This window comes from Macaca fascicularis, chromosome 7 (genome assembly GCF_037993035.2).
Source record: "Macaca fascicularis isolate 582-1 chromosome 7, T2T-MFA8v1.1".
NCBI lineage: Eukaryota > Metazoa > Chordata > Mammalia > Primates > Cercopithecidae > Macaca > Macaca fascicularis.
In genome coordinates, this window is record NC_088381.1 from 21,804,027 (window position 1) to 21,825,312 (window position 21,286).

Consider the following 21,286-nt stretch of genomic DNA (forward strand, 5'->3'; position numbering starts at 1 on the left):
AAATATTCACAATATTTAAATCCGTAGAAGGGAGATTGGTGGTTGCCAGGGCCTGGCGGAGGAGGGATTAGAGAGTGACTCCTTAACGAGTTTGGGGTTTTCCTTTGGGGTGACAGGAATGTTTTGGAACTAGACAGAGGTGGTGGTTGTGCAACATTGTGAATGTTATGTCACTGAATTGTTCACTTTAAAATGGCTAAGTTTATGTTATGTGAATTTCACCTCAATAAAAAATTTTTTAGGATTCAGGTACTTGTGTCTTTCCTTAGCTAATCTACCTCCTTCAATTTCCCAATTCTCTGAACTCAGAACTACTTGGTCGTCTTCTCAGTCTCCATTCCTATTTTCTCCCCGGTTTTCCAAACTTGACAGAAAAAGGAAGCTTCAATAAATTGTTTCTTGAACTACAGATGAATATTACTCCATGCCTGGTTTATTTCTGAGAGGCAGCAGAATGCAATGGTTGGTAGCATTGGACGCCAGATTACTTGAATTCTGATTCAAGCTCTGCCAGTTATCACTAAGGTGATTTTGGACAAGTTCCTTAACTTCTCTGTGCCTTGGCATCCTCATCTATAAAATAAGGATAGTGAGACCCACCTTATAGGTAAAGATAGTGACACTGCTGTAAAGGGATTATCTGTTTTCTGTTGCTTATAACAGAATATGTGAAACTGGGTAATTTATGAAGAAAAGAAATTTATTTCTTAAGAGTTACAGAGGCTGAGAAGTCCAAGGTAAAGAGGCCACACCCGGTGACGGCTTCTTGCCAGTGGGGACTGCAGAGTGCAGGGGCAGTGCAGGGCATCACATGGTGAGGGGCTCAGTGTGCTAGCTCAGGTCTCCTCTTTTTATAAAGCCACCAGTCCCTCTCCGTGATAACCCATTAACTCATGAATGGATCGGTCCATTCAGGACGGCAGAGCCCTCATGACCCAATCACGTCTCCAAGACCCCATTCTCAATATTGCCACACTGGGGATTAGGTTTCAACATGAGTTTCCGAGGCAGCATTCAAACCACAGCAGGGAACAAGAGTGACTGCTCGCTCCAAGTCTAATGTAAGGTTAGCTATTAGTATTAGTTGTTACTAATACTATACTTACTATAATGCTATAGTAATAGTATTATAGATTATAGTAGTAATAATACCATTACTACTATTTAGGAACCTGAGTTCATGGCTATCGATTTGTTGAGTAATATGTGAAATTCAGTTCACACAAGGAAGCATGAGAGAAGGGGGCTCTTTATCTCCCTCCAGGGCGGCGGCCAACTTTTTAATTCGGTTTTTAATTCTCAGGTTCCTACTTAAAGTAAACTTGGCCTAAACTCTCCCTCTTAAAGGGCTTCTCTGTAAATGCGGGAGGCATGCCAATCTCAACACCAGTGTCTGCAGAACACTGTCAAAGGCAGGAGGGAACAGCAAAAACAAGTGCTCAGTGCGTCCTGGATAAACGCGACGGGGCGAGAGGCGCTGCCATGCGAGGGCGGAAGTGATCTGAGCGGGTGTGGGTCGCCCTGGTTGGGTGAAAGGGGCAGTCAATCCTGGGAGGCCCAAAACGGGGACCAATCGCTCCTCGGCTCCGCCCGGGGGGCAAGGAAAACACGCCCACCCCGCGTTCTGGGCGGTGCCACGGCGCACGCGCGTTCCTGCCGCAGGTAGTCTACCCGGGTCCTGATCCCGGACGCAGAGAGGAAGAGCAGGGGGAGCGGGAGAGTACTGAGAGAAAAAGACGGAAGGTCGTGGAAAAACGCTGTGTTGGGCGAGGAGTAGTAGCTGGGATGAGGAGAGGAGAGAGACAGGCTGCGTTACCGAATGGGCAGTCTGTTATCTTAAAGTACGCCGTAAAGCCTCTCTTTTGCCTGTTGTTTTACAGCCTGACCTTTTTGCTTTATGTGTATGGACATCTTTCTAGGCCAGTACTTACAGAGCTACCTCATTTTATTTATTTATTTATTTGTTTGTTTGTTTGACACAGGGTCTGGCTCTACTGCCTAGGCTGGAGTGCAGTGGCACGATCTGGGCTTACTGCAGCCTCCACATCCCTTCAAGCAATCCTGCCTCCACCTCCCTAGATGCTGGGACTACAGGCATGTGCGAATTTTTTTTATGTTTTGTAGAGACAGGGTCTCGCCATGAACGTTTGTGTCTCGTGAAATTCATATGTTGAGATTCTCCTCCAGGGAGATATTAGGAGATGGAACAAGAGGGTGGAGCTTTTATGGGAGGGATTAGGTCATGAGGGTGAAGCCCTCATGAGTGGAATTAGTGCTCTTATTAAAAAGGCCTGAGAGAGGTCCCTTACCCCTTCTGCCATGTGAGGTTACTGTGAGATGATGGCTGTGAGTTGATGATGAAGAACTGGCCCTCATCAAACACCAGATCTTCTAGTGCCTTGATCTTGGACTTCCTATCTCCAGAATTGTGAGAAAAGAATTTCTTTTGTTTAAAAGACGCCTGGTCAAAGGTATTTTATCACAGTAGCCTCTGCAGACTAAGACAAATAGTTTCTCTGTATCTCTACCATAAATTTCTTATATTTCTTTTCAGTGGCACCTGGCTCCATGTCCTGTATATGTCTGACTCCTAGAGGCCAGAGGTAGGCTCCGAAGGATGGGGTTAGGGCATGGGTTAGATCCAGCTGGTAGTTGATGAGGGTGGCCTGAGGGTTCCAGACAGGAAGCTCCGTGCTGTGTTTATGGTATAAGGCCAAAGATCAGAACTGATGGAGCCAAATCTGTTCTCAGGTATTGGGAGTAAGGTAAATCCAGGAACGGGGAACTAGGTCATCATATCGTTGTTGTTTTTTTTTTTTGTTTTTTTTTTTGAGATGGGGTCTCACTTTGTCACCCAGGCTGAAGTGCAGTGGCGCCATCTCAGCTCACTGCAACCTTCACCTTCCAGGCTCAAGTGATCCTCCCACCTCAGCCTCCCAAGTAGCTGGGACCACAGGTGTGTGCCACCATGCCTGGCTAATTTTTGCATTTTTGGCAGAGATGGAGTTTCACCATGTTGCCCAGGCTGGTCTTGAACTCCTGAGCTCAAGCGATCCACCTGCCTCGGCCTTCCAAGGCAACTGCACCCAGCCAGGTCATCAAATAGTTTCAACACAATTGCCAGACACTCAGGATAAACGTCTGTCGTCAACAGGAAAGCATAGTTTAGGAAATTGATTCAAAATTACCTAAATAAAATATATGTTACCTCTTATATTTTCATTAGACTGATTAACTTTGATCAGTTTCTGTTTTTAAAAACTCAGCTCTTGCTTCCAGACAAGCAAATGGTGTATTTCTTTAAAGCCCAAAATTTACTTTGTCATTGTCTCAAGGTTCATGCCTCTCACATTCATCAGTAGATTTCCCTTGACTATGAAAATCCTTTCCATAAATTCGAAGCAGGAATCAAGACATAATATTGAAGCAGTGTAACAAATATAGAGTGGAAAGCTTTTTTGCTGAAATCGTATTTCCACTTGTCAAGAGCTGTTGTTCCCTGAATGGAGGTAAACATTATGACTGTGGCATTGAGTGCCTCATTAAGAAAAATGGGAGGAGAGAGCCCTGTTTTCCATGGTGACAAGATTCAGATTTGAACTCTTCATTAAATGAAGAATATTTATTTATGATTAACCAAACTCAGAGGACAGTGTCACAAATTTCCCACAGAAGAGATATTCTTCAGACACTTGACAGTTGAGGGCCCCTGTATTCATGGTTTCGGAAGCAAATGTATGACTGTGAATGGGCAAACTGTCTTTGAGCTATGTGACTATAATTTATGGAACAAAAACCAGTATCAGTTTATTTCCTTGGTAGATTTCAGAGACAAGCTAAATATTTAAAAGAATGTTTTAGGGTGGCTAGAGAATGGAAGGCATTATCACTAGTCCTAATTTTTATAAAAGCAAAACACTCCATTGCACAACTCTTTGCTGCCTAGATGGTGGTCACCATTCTTGTGGACTAACTGCAAAGCCATGTGCTGCCTGGCTGCCCCATGCGGCTGCGGACCACAGCTCATGGCACTGTTGAGCTGCTTAGATTTGGCTGACTGTGCCAGCGTGTGCAACTGAGCACAGTGGCGCTAAACAAAGGCTTAGAAGGGGTGGGGAACATGCTGCTACCAGCCATATCGTGTAAGAATCACACACACAAAATTCACTCAATTACTATTCATAATGATAGCTAACATTTACTTAGTGCCTACTAACTGCCAGGCATTGGATATTAATTGACCAAATTCTCACAAAAACTCTATGAGGTATCTCACAGTCATAAAGCCACAGCCACAGCCCCTGCTGCTAACCTGCCCCCACACACCGAGAGGCCCGCGTGTGGTACTGACTCAGGAGGAAAGACTGAAGCACATTGGCCAAAATGCACTGCAGAGGCTCTGTCTTCCTGAGACGCTTCCTGGAGGAGTGGGTACTACAACCCGGAAGTGTGGGAGAGTTCATGTCTAGGGTAGGGTAAACCTTGACCACTGAGAGACAGGAGACAAAAAGAAGCCAGCACTGTTCACCCTTCCTCCCATGAGAGTCAGTGGCTTCATAGGTACTCTGTGGAGATGCCCTGGAAGGCCAGGCAAGCATCTTTGTTTGCAGTGAAGCTGTGGCCATCTTGGTAGCACATCTCTTTGTTTGGTTTTACATCTTCCCTACCTCACTTCTTTTTTCTCCTCATACTTTCTTCCCTGCAACTTCACCAATCAATAAAGCATCCATCACAAAAATGTGCATACTTTTGCTTCAAACTTTTCTCGAGACTGTAGGCTCAAAAATGCTAGTACCAGGAGTAGTCTTTAAAAGCAGACCCTTAAAGGTGGGATTTTAGAGACTAGCCCACCTATCTAAAGGCAATCAGAACTGTTTTCCCAGTAGTAAATAGGATAGTAATAACCCTGCCATGCAGAGGCATGCGTGACAATTACTAAAGCTTTCACCTCCAGTTGACTTGGATGAGGTGCAGATAGAAGATAAGGAATTAGGATATTATGTGGATGCTGTATTTGATCAGTATGGGAGCAATAATAATGATACAGTATGGGGAATAGACTGGCTGCTCTTGAAAGCATTGGAAGTCTTGGGAAAAAAAAATGATAGTTCAAAGCAGCATTTTGCCAATTAAGTAACAATATGAAAGCCAGAGGAGTTCTACGGCAGCCATGAAGGAGACTCATCTCTTGCAGCAGTAGGTTAGACACTGTTGAAAACAATGAGAACACTTGGACACAGGGTGGGGAGCATCACACACTGGGGCCTATAGTGGGGAGGGGGGAGGGATAGCATTAGGAGATATACCTCATGTAAATGACGAATGAATGGGTGCAGCACAGCAACATGGCACATGTATTCATATGTAACAAACCTGCACGTTGTGCACATGTACCTTAGAACTTAAAGTATAATTAAAAAAATAAAAATTGAGTTAAAAAAAAGAAAATTAGGTTCAGGGCGGGGTGCAGTGGCTCACGCCTATAATCCCAGCACTTCGGGAAGCGGAGGTGGGCAGATCACCTGAGGTCAGGAGTTTAAAATCAGCCTGGCCAACGTGGCGAAACCCTGTCTCTACTAAAAATACAGAACTAGCTGAGCATGGTGGTGCATGCCTGTAATCCCAGCTGCTCGGGAGGCTGAGGCAGGAGAATCACCTGAACCGGGAGGCGGAGGTTGCAGTGAGCTGAGATTGTGCCATTGCACCCCAGCTTGGGCTACAAGAGGGAAACTCTGTCTCAAAAAAAAAAAAAGAAGAAGAAAAGAAAGTTAGGTTCAGGATCCAGAATGGCAAAGCTGCTAAAGGGATTGAATGCATAGCTTCGACAACTTTCCCATGTGAAGGTATTTTCCAGAAAGGAAAAATGTGAGGCGTTAAGACCTGAATAAGAAATATGTGAGTGGATGAGCCTCAAAATCTTGAGCTCCTAATTGTCCCTAAATCTTCCTGACCAGCAGAAGCAGTCCCTTTTCTCTCTTATTTATTTATTTATTTATTTATTTATAATGCTGTCAGCAAAACTCTTTTCTCTTGACTAAGGAAAACAGCCTCCCCTTGCCCATCTGAAATAGGTCATTGCAGAATAACTTTTATTCTCCCCAAGATAAGCCTCCATTCTCTCCCTTTTTTGCCTCCAGTCTGGTAATCTGCACCAGAGCTCAGCACAGCCTGAGCAGGGAAGTACAGGTCCTGCTCTAGGAGTTAGCCGCCATTCCAGAGGAAATGTAGGACCTGGAGAATACGTAAGACCTGAGGACTAAACTCTGATTTTTATATCTGCCCAAATTCCTACCTAAGGGGTCTAGGGAGTCATATCCTACAAGCCATAAATTCTCATCAGATGGGTTTTATTTGACCCTATATATCGTGACTTACTTTTCAATCACTCTGGCATAACATTGAGACAAGGAAGAAATATTTAACCCCAAAATGTATTTCCTTACCATACCTTGAAATTGCCCTGCCAAGTCTCTTGTGGGAAAATTACACATCCTGCCGGGCACGGTGGCTCAAGCCTGTAATCCCAGCACTTTGGGAGGCCGAGATGGGCGGATCACGAGATCAGGAGATCGAGACCATCCTGGCTAACACAGTGAAACCCCGTCTCTACTAAAAATACAAAAACTTAGCCGGGCGAGGTGGCAGGCGCCTGTAGTCCCAGCTACTCGGGAGGCTGAGGCAGGAGAATGGCGTGAACCTGGGAGGCGGAGCTTGCAGTGAGCTGAGATCCGGCCACTGCACTCCAGCCTGGGTGACAGAGCGAAACTCCGTCTCAAAAAAAAAAAAAAAAAAAAAAAAGAAAATTACACATCCTGTAGAGAATCCCCTTTCCCCTTTGTTTTCCTTCCTTTCTTTCCAGATCCAGGAGATAATCAGCTAAGAGCCAGGCACCCTTTTAGGTCTAATAAGAAACATTTTATAACCTGCTCTCTCTGAAGTCTGCTGAGAGATTCCTCTGCACAATAAAACTTGGTCTCTCCATAATCCTCTTTGTTAACCTGAACATTCCTTTCCATTGATCCCAGGTCTTCAGATAAACTCAACCAATTGTCAACCAGAAAATGTTTAAATCTACCTATACCCTGAAGTCCCCGGTTTGAGTTGTCCTGCCTTTCTGAACCAAACCAATGTCTTGTCTTGTCTTTTCTTTTTGAGATGGAGTTTTGCTCTGTCGCCCAGGCTGGAGTCTAGTGGCACAATCACGGCTCACTGCAACCTCTGCCTTCTGGATTCAAGCAATTCTCCTGCCTAAGCCTCCTGAGTAGCTGGGATTACAGGTGCATGCCACCACGCCTGGCTAATTTTTATATATTTGGTATAGATGGGGTTTTGCCATGTTGGTCAGGCTGGTCTCGAACTCCTGACCTCAGGTGTTCCGCCTGCCTCAGCCTCCAATAGTGTTGGGATTACAGGCATAAGCCACCATGCCCGGCCCAATGTATTTCTTAAATGTATTTGATTGATGTATCATGCCCCCCTAAAAATATATAAAACCAAGCTGTACCCCAACCACCTTGGGTACATGTTCTTAGGATCTCCTGAGGGCTGTGTCACAGGCCATGATCACTCATATTTGGCTCAGAATAAATCTCTTAAAATATTTTACAGAGTTTGACTCTTTTTGTCAACAGAATCAGGGTAATATAGGTGGGAGCAGATCTTGAAAATGTAAGACTGGGGAGAAAGAGAGAGTGAGTTCATAAAATGAGGTTTTATAAGAGAGAATTCATTACATGAAGGCATGCACTCATGAGTGGTTATCCAGTGTTTTGGCAAGAGCACTTGAGGTCACTATAAATAGTTTGTTGTGATGTTTCCTTGAAGCTTGGAAAGGTGGTAGACACACCAGAAATAATCTTGGCATTGTACTGGGGAAGAGATCAAAAGTCATAGGAAAGTGAGAACGTTAGAATATATTTACTATGTATTCAGACCTGCTAACCCACCACCTGTCTCTATACTCCAAGAGGCCAGGGAACTTCCTTGTACTAAGGAATAAGAAATACATTGGTGAAAGGAGACCTGTCAAGGCCAAGAGTGGGGGATACTGCCATGGAACATGGATCTCTAGTATCAAAAGGGATGATGGAATTCCAGAATACCAGAAGCCAAATGATAACACCCAGCTAACAGAGCAAAGGTAAATACAATTACCATAATGGGTAGCAATGCCAGTGTGACAATCAAGGTGCCTTGACCCACAAATATTTTTGGCAACAATCAGTAGATTTGCTTATTCCTAGGGTGGAGACATATGGACAGCCTTGTAGGATATTATTTAATTTATAAAATAAATGCACGAATTGGTAAGCAGAAGGCTGACATCAACCATCACCATGGAACATTGCTATCCCTCAGCTAGTTTCCAAATCGAAGTCAGTTTACAAACCCAGAGCCCATTGATTGAAGGGCAACCTGAGTCCCCTTGAGAAGGAAACTCCAAAACTATCGTAAGGATATACATTAATATTTTTAGAATCCCTCTCTAAAAGGACAAGTGACATTTTCCAAAGACAGCTACACTGGGAAAAGGAGAATACCTAGATGTTCTGAGAGCTGGTATCAGAAATGTTATCATACCCTGTAGTTAGATTGGTGGTTTCCTGAGTCCAGGTGATGAATAGACCCCCTGGCTCAAGATTATATCACAACGTATCCAGAGGTTTTGCAAACTGGCCTTAAGTTTATGTCCCTGGTTTCTGAAAGTATAATTGAGACAGATACACTTAGAATCTGGGAAAATTGTCACTTTGGTTTTCTGACCTGTGAAATAAACTCTTTATGGTAGAAAAGGCCCAATGAAAGCCACCTTCTGCCCCTCGTTAAGATACTAAATCACAAGTATTACCATATCCCAAGAGGAATTGCAGAGATTAGCACCAACATCAAAGACTTAAAGTGGGCTTGTGGCATAATCCTAGCACTTTGGGAGGCCAAGGTGGGAGGATTGCTTGAGCCCAGGGATTCGAGACCAACCTGGACAACATAGGGAGACCTCATCTCTACAAAAATTAAAAAATTAATCAGGCTTGATGGCACACACCTGTGGTCCCAGCTACTCGGGAGGCTGAGGTGGAAGGATCACTTGAGCCCAGGAGGTTGAGGCTGCAGTAAGCTGTGATTATGCCACTGAACCCCAGCCTGGGCAACAGAATGAGACCCTGCCAAAAAAAAAAAAAAAAAAAAAAAAGACTTAAAAGTGTCCTGGGTTGGTGTTCCCAGTCATATTCCCATTCAGCTAGATAGACAGTGCAGCGGACGTGTACTGGGCCCAGATTCCCATTCAGTTCACTTGTGTTTAAAAGCACAGATAAATAATGGAGGGTGGTAACAGACTGCCATAAACTTAACTGAGTCATTGCCTCGGTTGCAGTTCCTATCTTTGTTAGAGGGAATCAACACACCTTCTGGTATTTGATATGTGGCTGTTGATTTGATAAATGCTTTATTCTCAATCATGGGTTAGCTAACTTTTCCTATAAAAGGCAAGACAGTAAATATTTTAGGCCTTGCATGCCATCTAATCTCTGTTGTACCTAGTCAATTTAGCTGATTTTGTGTCAAAACAGCAATATACAGCATGTAAATGAATGAGCATGGCTGTGTTCCAATAAAATTTTATTTATAGAAACAGCTGGAGAGTCATATTTGGCCTGGAGGTTGTAGTTTGCCAGTCCCCGTTAGAGAGCCCCATCAATTGGGAGAAGCAAAAGCATTACTTGACAAGAAGAGCAGTACACTTGACAGTCTTGCCTCTGGCCTATGTTAACTCTCCTGATCTGTGTCAAAGTATAGTCGATGGGGATTTTGATTGTCTTGGTAGCTCACAGCACAATATGGTAGTTTCATCATTCTGATTACATTATGCTAATTGGATCTGAGATGTAGGAGGCATCAAGCACCTTACATGCTTTTGACACATTTACTTCTGAGGTTGTGGTTGTGTTTTCTTGTCTGCATTTTTTTTTTTTTTTTGAGACATAGTCTTGCTCTGTCACCCAGGCTGGAGTGCAGTGGCACATTCTCAGCTCACTGCAACCTCCACCTCCTGAGTTAAAACAATTCTCCTGCCTCAGCCTCCCAAGTAGCTGGGATTACAGGTGCGTGCCACCATGCCTGGCTAATTTTTGTATTTTTAGTAGAGATGGGTTTCACCATGTTGGCCAGGCCGGTCTCGAACTCCTCACCTCAAGTGATCCACCTGCCTCGGCCTCCCAAAGTGCTGAGATTACAGGTGTGAGCCACTGTGCCCAGCCTCTTCTCTGCTTTCAATTGCTAAAATGGCAATTTTGTACTGACAGGGATAGGAATTAGAAATTACAACTTTTATAGCCAATTACTGCTTTAGCTTTAAGTCTTAGCCAAAATTTCTTAGAAAACAAGGCCTACAGCAAATGCTTACATGCTAATGCTTTATTAGGAGTACCATGCCAGAGAAGCAAGGTAAAACAGAAGTGTGGCAGGGAAATAGGGAAAACAGAAAGTGTTAGATCCCATGTAGACATATCTACCAGTCCTCATTTCATCTGGCATCTCTGCAGTGTAACCCTTCCAGCAACCCCTTCCTTCTTGAAATGTATGTCTGTTTCCTTTACACACACTTTCTTAACCTCCCACCTCTCTTGCTGCCTGTTTTCTGCTTCCTTCATTAGCTCGTTTTTCTCCACTTGCTCTTCACATGCTGGGTATTTTCAGGGATTTTGTCCACGGCCTTTTCTCACTCCCTTACTTATGTCTTGATTCACAAAGCAACTCGGAAGGCTTACATTGTTCTCTTAAGCTCCTGACCCAGAGTTCCAATAGTTTACTAAACATTTCCACCTGCATGTTCCAATGATATCTCAAACTAAATGTGTCCAAAATCCAATTCAAATAACCATACACCGAGCACTAGTCTATGCTCTAAGTGATGTTGGAGGAATATGAAGACAAATGACTTCACACTTCCTCCACGGACATGTTCCTCCTTCTGCATGCCCTGTGTTTTTTGTTTCTTTGTTTTCAGAGACAGGTCTCCCTCTGTCACCCAGGCTGGAGTGCAGTGGAATGATCATAGATCACTGCAGCCTCAAACTCCAGCAATCCTCCTGATGCTGCTTCCCACCACGCTGGCCAATTGTTTCTTTATTATGTGTAGAGATGGGGTCCTACTACACTGCCTAGGATTGGCCTTAAGCAATCCTTCCACCTTGGCCTCCCAGTGTGGGCGTGGGCCACTGTCCCAGCATACCCTATGTTTTGTAAATATTATCGGCATTCCCAGTGACCCTGGAAAAGTACTTTTGATCATCCCACCTCTCTTTTCCCCTGGAATCCTATTGATTCTTTCTCTTAACATCTATTCCCTCTGCCTCCTCTCCTCATCCTTTCGCCCCTGTATCATCACAGGTGCTTCCTAATTGGCCTTCAGTCCATCTCTCACACCACTGCCACCAGCTTGACCCTTCTGAGAACAAATCTGATTATCTCAATATCTTGCCTAAAACTCTTCAATGACACCCCATTGCCTATAGGGTAATTGTAATCTCGTAGGCTTGGCAGATGAGGTTCTTTATGATGTGGCACCTGTAAATCTTTCCAGGACTTCCTTTTCCCATCCCTATATTCTCCCCGCTTTCTAAAAACATTGCATTATGCTACTGTGTTCAGAATGCTAGGCTATTTCCTCTGCCAGAGATGCTCTGAAGCTGTCTCCCGTTCTTCTCTCACATGTCTTCTTAGCAAACTTTTCCGCCTTTTCAGCTCCCTCGTCTCAGCTCGCAGGAGTCACAGGTCCAGCCACAACTTCTCCAGAGTTCGGGTTCTAGTTCTTTACTTGGAGATAGTGTGGAATAGTGGAAAGAAGCCCTGACTTTAGTCTGGTGGCATGGGACTTAAAATCCTGACTCTGCCACCTTCTGTTGGCCTTGTTTTTCTCCGTTAGAAAACTGTGGTAATGGCTGGGTGCGGTGGCTCACACCTGTAATCCCAGCACTTTGGGAGGCCAAGGCGGGTAGATGACGAGATCAAGAGATGGAGACCATCCTGGCCAATATGGTGAAACCCCATCTCTACTAAAAATACAAAAATTAGCTGGGCGTGGTGGCGCACGCCTATAGTCCCAGCTACTCGGGAGGCTGAGGCAGGAGAATCACTTGAACCTGGTAGGTGGAGGTTGCAGTGAGCCGAGATCATGCCACTGCACTTCAGCCTGGCAATAGAGTGAGACTCCGCCTCAAAAAAAAAAAAATAGAAAAAAGAAAGAAAAGAGAAGAAAAAACTGTGGTAACACTTGCCTGGTAGGTAGGCTGTGAGGATGAGTAGCATCCTGTGGTGAAGCTCCTGGTAGAAGGTGCTGTAGAAGTAACTTTTTTTTTCCTGTTGGTGAAATTCACTTAGACTTATGAGCATCATCTCAAAGTCAATTTTTCTTTCTTCCCAAAGCAATTCCTCCTCTAGACATGTCTCTTTCCATCAGTAGCTCTGTCATTCTTTTAGCCATCCATGCTGAAAACCTGTCATATTGGATTCTTTTTTAACCAGCTAGATCCTTTCCTTTTTCTTTCCTTTTGCCACCACTCTAATCTGTTTTTTTTTTTTTTTTTTTTTTGAGACGGGCTTTCTCTCTTGTTGCCCAGACTGGTGTACATGCTGCAATCTCAGCTCACTGCAATCTCCACCTTCTGGGTTCAAGCAATTCCCCTGCCTCAGCCTCCCAAGTAGCTGGGACAACAGGCATGCACCACCCCGCCTGGCTAATTTTTGTATTTTTAGTAGAGACAGGGTTTCACCATGTTGGCCAGGCTGGTCTTGAACTCCTGACCTCAGGTGATCTGCCCACCTTGGCCTCCCAAAGTGCTGGGATTACAGATGTGAGCCACTGCGCCCGGCCCACCACTCTAGTCTTATTTTTCAGAATGTGTGTGTGTGTGTGTGTGTGTGTGTGTGTGTGTGTGTGATGGAGTTTTGCTCTTGTTGCCCAGGCTGGAGTGTAGTGGCACTATCTCGGCTCACCGCAACCTCTTCCTCCCAGGTTCAAGCAATTCTCCTGCCTCAGCCTCCCGAGTAGCTGGGATTACAGGCATGCACCACCATGCCCGGCTAACTTTGTGCATTTTTAGTAGAGACGGGGTTTCTCCATGTTGGTCAGGCCGGTCTCGAACTCCCAGCCTCAGGTGATCCACCCGCCTCGGCCTCCCAAAGTGCTGGGATTACAGATGTGAGCCACTGTGCCCAGCCTTTTCAGAATTTTATACTGGACAATTGCCAGTGTCTTCTGGCTGGTCTGAAACACCATTTTATTAATGTCACTCCCTTGTGCCAAAATCCTCAATGAGTCCTTATTAGCCATGGAATAAAGTCTAAATTCCTTAGCATATATTAAAACCCTCCACAATCTGGTCCTACAGTTGCCAGATTTAGCAAATAAAAATACAGAATTCCCAATTAATTTTGAATTTTAAAGAAATACATAGTTTTTAGTATGTTACATGCAATATTTGGGACATACTTAATACATTATTTGCTGTTCATCTGAAATTCAAATTTAACTGGGCATCCTGTATTTCACCTGGCAAACCCATTTGATCTTAACCTCTCTCTCTGGTCCTATAACTCAATACTCTCCATGGATCTCAGCTACTCTTGATCTATCTTCAGGCCTCATGTTTCTTGTTGCATGTATATTTGCTGTGGGTGCCAAAGGAGAAAAAGCATAGCCTTTGGGATCTTGTTTGAACCTCAGCTCTCTTGCTTACTAACCTTATGACTGGGGCAAGTAATTTAACTCTTCTAATCTCAGTTTTCTCTTCTGTAAAATGTGAACCCTAGTACTGACATAAGAGAAAGTGGTTGTGAGGATCAGATGAGCTATTCAAAAGCCAGCACAGTTGAGGTCTAGTGTATGTACTCAACATGTGAGTTCATTGTCATCATTGCTAGCATTTTTGAAAAGCAGATCTGTGTCACCTCTTTCAGTCCTTGGTGATACAGTTGACCGTGATTTGCCAAGAAGCAATGTGGTCTGGGTTAAATTTAGAAGTCATGAAGGCTGGAATGGAGGTCATCTCTCCTGGGTGTGCTTGCCTTACCAGGTCAAGCTTTCTGGCAGCAGGAGTGAAACAAGCTGCACAGCGGGGAGGATCCAGGGACAAGGAGCCGAGGTGGTCTCCTAACACTGGGAGCCATCCTGCCTCCACTGGCCAAGGTTCCTCTACCCTACAAAACCTTTTCTCTTTACTTAACTCCTCTCAAGCCGCAGTCCATCACTCTCTTCGTTTGCTTAAGGCCAAATGTCTTTAGAAAGTAGTCACACCCTTGCTGCTTCCATTTCTGCATGTGAAGCTCCACTTACACCCCAGTAACTCTTTGAAACCGTGCTTTCAACCCTCTTTGGTCACCTGGTTGTCGGATTCAGTGTATTCCTTATTGATGTAGTTGGAAATGCTGACCACTCGTCTTCATATGTAGACCTTATGGCATCATCCTCTTCTGGTTCTCCTCCTACTTCTCCAGCTGCTCCTTTTAAGTGTCTTCTGGCTGCCCCTTCCATATGACTCTCCTGAGCAGGATGTTCGTACAGTATGGAAGCCCAGCTCCTCTTGCCCAAAAGTCCATTGAAATAATGAATAGAGTACACATGTAGAGGAAAATGATTTATTGCTACAGAAAACCAAGGTTGAAATCATGTATAAACTAGAAATCTGGGAGGATTTCTTCCAGCAGTAATGACGGGCCAGGGTTGAAAGGAGCCAGTGAGGGCTGCGTACCACCCTCCTTCTTGAGCAAGGACAACTTATCTAGAAAGTAAGTAGCAAAACTCCCTGGCATATCCCACTGCCACCATCTAACTCAGAGAGGCAAGGACAGTGTTACTCTGGCAGAGAGGAGGTGAGGTGGGTTGAGGGGCCTGCTGAGAGGCCCACCACCAGAAGTACCTTCTGGTCTTTGTCTTATACTATTATAAGACACTGCTAGCTTGCAGACTGAGGTATGCTATAATTTGAAACAGGCATTAAGCTGATAGCTGAGTGCTGTGTGTGTGTAGAGGCCTGGGAGTTCTTCTCCAGAGAATCAGAGTGGTACACAGACAAAGCTCCCAGCTGCAGCTGTACTCAGCACTCATTACCTCCAGCTTCCCTCCCCTTCCCACCTCTCCCCTTCCCTTCCCTGCCCATTCCCCATCCACCCTTGCTGAGGCAGGGAGGCAGGAAGGGCTGAGCTGCACAGGGGTGATTTGGAAGCTTGTCCACGCCTGTGGTTTGGACGTAGTTTGTCCCATCCAAAACTCACGTTGAAATTTGATTCCTAATTTGGCAGTGTTGGGACATGGGGCCTTGTGAGAGGTGTCTGGGTCATGCGGGCTGATCTCTCATAAATAGATTAACGCCTTCTCTCCAGAGTGAGTTCTGTCTCCAGGGACTGGATTAGTTACTGTGAGAGCAGATTGTTTGGTCTCTGCACACGCCCTCTTCCCCTTCTGCTTTCTATCATGAGTTGAAGCAAGCTGCCTGATCTTGGACTTTCCAGTCACCAGAATCTGAGCCAAATAAACGTATTTCCTTTGTAAATTGCCCAGTCTTTGGTATTCTGTTAGGGCAGCAGAAAACAAAGTCCCAGCTATACCCAAAGACAGAGAACACAGGACACTAAAGTGGAGAGGAAGGAGCTGTGCAGAAGCACACTGCTGTTGCCCACTGGTGCCTGAGAACACAGAGATGGCATACATAGGTGTTGAACAGAGGAGACCACCAACAGGGCAAGGAGACTGCTTACATTGAGCAAATAAGAAAATTGATTGAACAAATAATTCAATATATTTAAGGTATTAGAGATTTGTCACCATTACAGAAGGTGAAATACAGAAAGAAGCTAAGTTTGAAGGAGCGCTGAGATGTTGGATTGGAATTAGAAGTATTGTTATACATTCATGGAAAAGTACTTGGATAACTGCAGAACTCTAGGCACATAATGACTCCACCCAAACTCTGGCACTGAGTGACTGACTGTTGCAGAGGTCAGAGGAGGGTACAAAAGGCTGGTACCCTTGCCTCAAGTGGGAGACAGCCCTGCTGTGTGGTTAATGCTTCAGATCCCTCACCTGTGGATCAGGCTATGATGGACTTTACCTGCGATCACACATCCTGGCTAGGCTCTTTCCCTTACCCTGTTTGTCTTCTCTCCTTCCCTTATAGGTTCTTCGAGGAATTCAGTGCCTTGATAGATCATGTGTACCCCACACCTCCTTTCAAATTCTGTTTTTAGGGAACCCAACCTAAGACAACCGGTAGTAGCCATTTATTCGGGTGGAGATGGCTGATAACTGGAACCAAGTGGAGTCAGTATGGCTGACCACTAATTAGGAGTAAAAAGGGAGGGCAGTGGGGGAAGGAAGGGATTTGGAATGCTCTCTAATTTGCCTTGGGTCTAAAGGGGTACTATTCATTCACTGAAAAATGGAGGAATAGTTCTGGGGTGGAGTGAGGAAGGAGACAAGTTAATTCCATTTTGAACATGTTGACTTGGAGATGCCTGTGGGACACCAGGGCAGCCAGGCAGGCAGACATGAAGAAGGCAGTTGGAGTTTAGAGTTTGGGACAGGAAATCTGAGCTGGAGATCTAGATTTGGGAATTAAAAGCAAATAAATGGCAGTTACAATAGGGGTATTATGTTCATAATCCTGGCTCTATACAGGAAGAGTTGCAAGGTGCTGTGTTGAATTTTTAGGTTAACATGAAGTAGGGCAATGTAGGTCTCCAATCTAATCCCTTTGGCCCATTGTTAGAATTCTAAGCTGGATAATATTTGACCTAGCCTTAAAAAAAAAAAAATCTCATGTTCCTATTGCAGCCCCGTGTCATCATTAGGATCAAATATAATAAGAAAAATATGAAAATAATTAACTTTGGTTTACAATGAGTTGTAGTCACAGTAATGATGTATATTATTATCATGCTAAAAATAACAAAGCACTCTTACTCACTTCCTCTTGCAGAGCCGGAATTAACTGTTTGCCTAAGGCCCCATAATGAAGACTGTTAGCATCTAGAATCTGAAAGAACTCTTTTTACCCAATTAATTAATTTTAGACATTAAGCCTAGGTCTCTGTCCTCTTTTCCTCAAAAGCAATGAGTCTCGCAAGATCTGGTGGTTTAAAAATAAGAAAAAAAAAAAAAAAGTAATGAGACCTGAGGATAGCTAACTCAATTTTTAAGATGAAAGCCCATGAAATAAATAAAACTGCAAAGCACAAACTTGATTTTGACAAAGCCTGGGGAGGAATTCCCTGACAGAGGCAGAATTGAAGGAAGTTTTTAACTGCACACTTTACAGGGCTTCTTATTGGTGTAATCTGGGGTATGAAAGGGAAAATAAATGTTTTGTTCATGAAGTCATTGCTGAAGGCTTTCCCTAGCTGCTCAGCTTGCTAATGCAGTCTCATTGCTTTGTATCAGTCTGAACCACCATGCATTCCTTTCCCTTTTCATTGTAGCACTTCTCTAGAGGGCACCATCTTTTGCCAGTCCCTAGATGGAAAAGATTTTGGGGTGTAAGCAGACCACCATGCGTAAGACTGGTCCATTTCCTCAGCATTCCTCATTCAGGCTACCTTTTTGTTGGCAAAGCTGGTGACTTCCCATTCTACAATCAATTCACCAAGATCTCTAATAGAAAATGTTAATGTTTAGTTTCAGTTCACTGTCTCCTAATAATGACAACTTCCTCAACAATATTTAAAATTGCCTGTGGATCTTACCTGAATTAGGTTTGAAGTAATAAATATTACCATATCAAATAAAATCTTAACATTTTAATTCCTCATAGTCCTTCTATAAATTGTATGATGTAATGTAGTATAGCAAAGAATGACACTCATGGAGAAAAACTCTATTTCTAGACATTTTGAGGGTGAGCTGAAATTCATATAACTACAGAATAATTTGAAAGGAGTGTATAAACTTAATGGGCAGTCCCCCTACTCCCACATTTGCACAGCTGCTACATATCTCTTTAACTATTAATATAGAAATAAAAATATTTTCTATTTACAAACTTCTGGGGTATCCTGCTCTTTAAAATTCTTCACTATGGTTTAGTATTAAAGAGCCATGTCTTTTTCCTTATTTATTTTTTATTTTTTCGAGATGGAGTTTTGCTCTTGTTGCCCAGGCTGGAGTGCACTGGCACGATCTTGGCTCACCGCAACCTCTCCCTCCTGGGTTCAAGCGATTCTCCTGCTTCAGCCTCCCAAGTAGCTGGGATTACAGGCATATGCCATCACGCCTGGCTAATTTGGTATTTTTAGTAGAGATGATATTTCTCCATGTTGGTCAGGCTGGTCTTGAACTCCCAACCTCAGGTGATCCACCCACCTTGGCCTCCCAAAGTGTTGGGATTACAGGCGTGAGTCACCGCGCCCAGCCGTCTTTTTCCATTTTAATAAGAGATCATTTAATAATTTTTCTATTAATATTTTAGCAAGTAAGTTTTAAAGAATGATTTCAAAAGAGTACTCACATCCTGTATGCCTACTCAATGAACCCATCTGTCTTAGTCTGTTTTGCATTACTATAAAGGAATACCTGAGGTAACTTATAAGGAAAAGAGGTTTATTTGGCCCACTGTTCTGCAGGCTGTACAAGAAGCATGGTACCAGCATCTACTTCTGGTCAGGACCTCAGGAGGCTTCCAGCCATGCTGGAGGTGAAAGGGGAGCAGGTGTGTCACATGGTGAGGGAGGGAACAAAAGACAGGACAGGAGTGCCATGCTCTTGTAAACAACCAGCTCTCCTGTGAGCTAGTAGAGAACTCACTCATTACAGTGAGGATGACACCAAGTCCCTCATGAGGAATCCACCTTCCTGACTCAAATGTCTCCCACCAGTCCCCACCTCTAACACTGGAGATCAATTTCAATATGAGATTTGGAGAGAACAAATATCCAAATTATATCACCACTTCATCATTCAACCCACCAAGCTCAGACAACACAGCACCAAAACAAAAAAAAAAGCCTTGTATGCTCTTCCTCATCCTTCTCCCCCCTCTCCCATGTCTTTGAAACTTGACTCAAAGAAAGAGGGAAGCCTCTGTAATTTGCTTCTTGAATTATAGCCAGGTTCATCCTAGGCTTCCAGAGACAGTGGTTATAGTGGGTTTGGGGCAGGCTCACTGGAGCCAGATTGATATGGTTTGGATCTGTTCCCCACCCAAATCTCTTCTTGAATTGTATTCCCATAATTCCCACATGTTGTGGGAGGGACCCAGTGGATATAATTGGAATCATGGGGGCAGTTTCCCCCATACTATTCTCATGGTAGTGAATAAGTCTCATGAAATCTGGTGGTTTTATCAGGGGTTTTCACTTTTGCAGCTTCCTCATTTTCTCTTGCCACCACCATGTAAGAAGTGCCTTTCGCCTCCCACCATGATTCTGAGGCCTTGCCAGCCTTGTGGAAATGTTAGTCCAATTAAACCTCTTTTTCTTCCCAGTCTTGGGTGGGTCTTTATGAGCAGCATGAAAATGGACTAATACAGTAAATTGGTACCAGTAGAGTGGGGTGTTTCTGGAAAGATACCCGAAAATGTAGAAACAACTTTGGAACTGGGTAACAGGTAGAGGTTGGAACAGTTTGGAGGGCTCAGAGAAGACAGGAAAATGTGAGAAAGTTTGGAACTTCCTAGAGACTTGTTGAATGACTTTGACAAAAATGCTGATAGTGATATGAACAATAAGGTCCAGGCTAAGGTGGTCTCAGATAGAGACGAGGAACTTGTTGGGAACTGGAGCAAAGGTGACTCTTGTTATGTTTTAGCAAAGGGACTGGCAGCATTTAGCCCCTGCCCTAGGGATTTGTGAAACTTTCAACTTGAGAGAGATGATTTAGGGCATCTGGCGGAAGGAATTTCTAAGCAGCAAAGCATTCAAGATGTGACTTGGTTGCTGTTAAAGGCATTCAGTTTTAAAAGGGAAGCAGAGCATAAAAGTTCAGAAAATTTGCAGCCTGACAGTGCGATAGAAAAGAATCCTAGCTGGGCGCAGCAACTCATGCCTGTAATCCCAGCACTTTGGGAGGCTGAAGTGGGTGGATCACTTGAAGTCAGGAATTCTAGACTACCCGGGCCAACATGGGGAAACCCTGTCTCCACTAAAAATACAACACTTAGCCAGGCATGGTGGTTCATACCTATAATCCCAGCTACTCAGGAGGCTGAGGCAAGAGAATCACTTGAACCCAGGAGATGGAGGTGTCAGTAAGTCGAGATTGCAGCATTGCACTCCAGCCTGGGCAACAGAGTGAGACTCCATCAGGGAAAAAAAAAAAAAGAAAGAAAGAAAACCCCATTTTCTTAGGAGAAATTCAAGCAGATATTTGTAAATTCAAGCAGATATTTGCGTAAGTAATGAGGAGCCAAATGTTAATCCCCAAGATGATGGGGAAAATGTCTCCAGAGCATGTCAGAGACCTTTGCAGCAGCCTCTCCCATCAAAGACCCAGAGGTCTAGGAGGAAAAAATGGTTTTGTGGGCAGGGCCCAGGGTCTCTGTGCTGTGTACAGTCTAGGGACTTGGTGACTTGCATCCCAACTGCTCTAGCCATGGCTGAAAAGGACCAACATAGAGCTCAGGTCATGGCTTCAGAGGGTGCAAGCCCCAAGCTTTGGCAGCTTCCATGTGGCGTTGAGCCTGCAGGTGCACAGAAGTCAAGAATTGGGGTTTGAGAACCTCCGTCTAGATTTCAGAAGATGTATGGAAACGACTGGATGCCCAGGCAGACGTTTGCTGCAGGGGCAGGGACCTCATGGAGAACCTCTGCTAGGGCAGCACAGAAGGGAAATGTGGGGTTGGAGCCCCCACAGAGTCCCTCCTGGGGCACCACCTAGTGGAGCTGTGAGAAGAGGTCCACCATCCTCCAGACCCCAGAATGGTAGATCCACCGACAACTTTCACTGTGCTCATGGAAAAAACCCAGACACTCAATGCTGGCCCATGAAATCAGCCAGAAGGGCAGCTGTACCCTGCAAAGTCACAGGGATGAAACTGCCCAAAACCATGGGAAGCCACCTCTTACATCACCGTGATCTGGATATGAGACCTGGAGTCAAAGGAGATCATTTTGGAGCTTTATTTTTATTTTATTTATTTATTTAATTTTTGAGATGGAGTTTCACTTTTGTTCCTCAAGCTGGAGTACAATGGTGCAATCTCAGCTCACTGCAACTTCCGCCTCCTGGGTTCAAGCAATTCTCCTGCCTCAGCCTCCTAAGTAGCTGGGATTACAGGCACTCACCACCATGCCTGGCTAA

The 21,286-nt window shown here is 44.3% G+C and overlaps 1 long non-coding RNA gene across 22 annotated transcripts in view; it reads left to right on the forward strand.

Annotated features, from left to right (window-relative positions):
* The first annotated feature begins 1,633 nt into the window (after window positions 1-1,633).
* LOC102137145 (uncharacterized) overlaps window positions 1,634-21,286 on the forward strand; it is a 57,633-nt gene continuing 37,980 nt past the window's right edge. For 5 of the 22 annotated variants that reach the window (XR_012414942.1, XR_012414955.1, XR_010588050.2 and 2 more), the window contains exons 1-4: window positions 1,634-1,841; window positions 1,983-2,098; window positions 2,555-2,603; window positions 19,354-19,440. This is a non-coding gene — a long non-coding RNA (uncharacterized lncRNA). Of the gene's footprint in view, window positions 1,842-1,982; window positions 2,099-2,554; window positions 2,604-7,155; window positions 7,602-7,967; window positions 8,141-19,353; window positions 19,441-21,286 lie in introns of those variants that run through there. The other 17 variants (XR_012414938.1, XR_012414947.1, XR_012414937.1 and 14 more) reach the window with 7 other exon arrangements.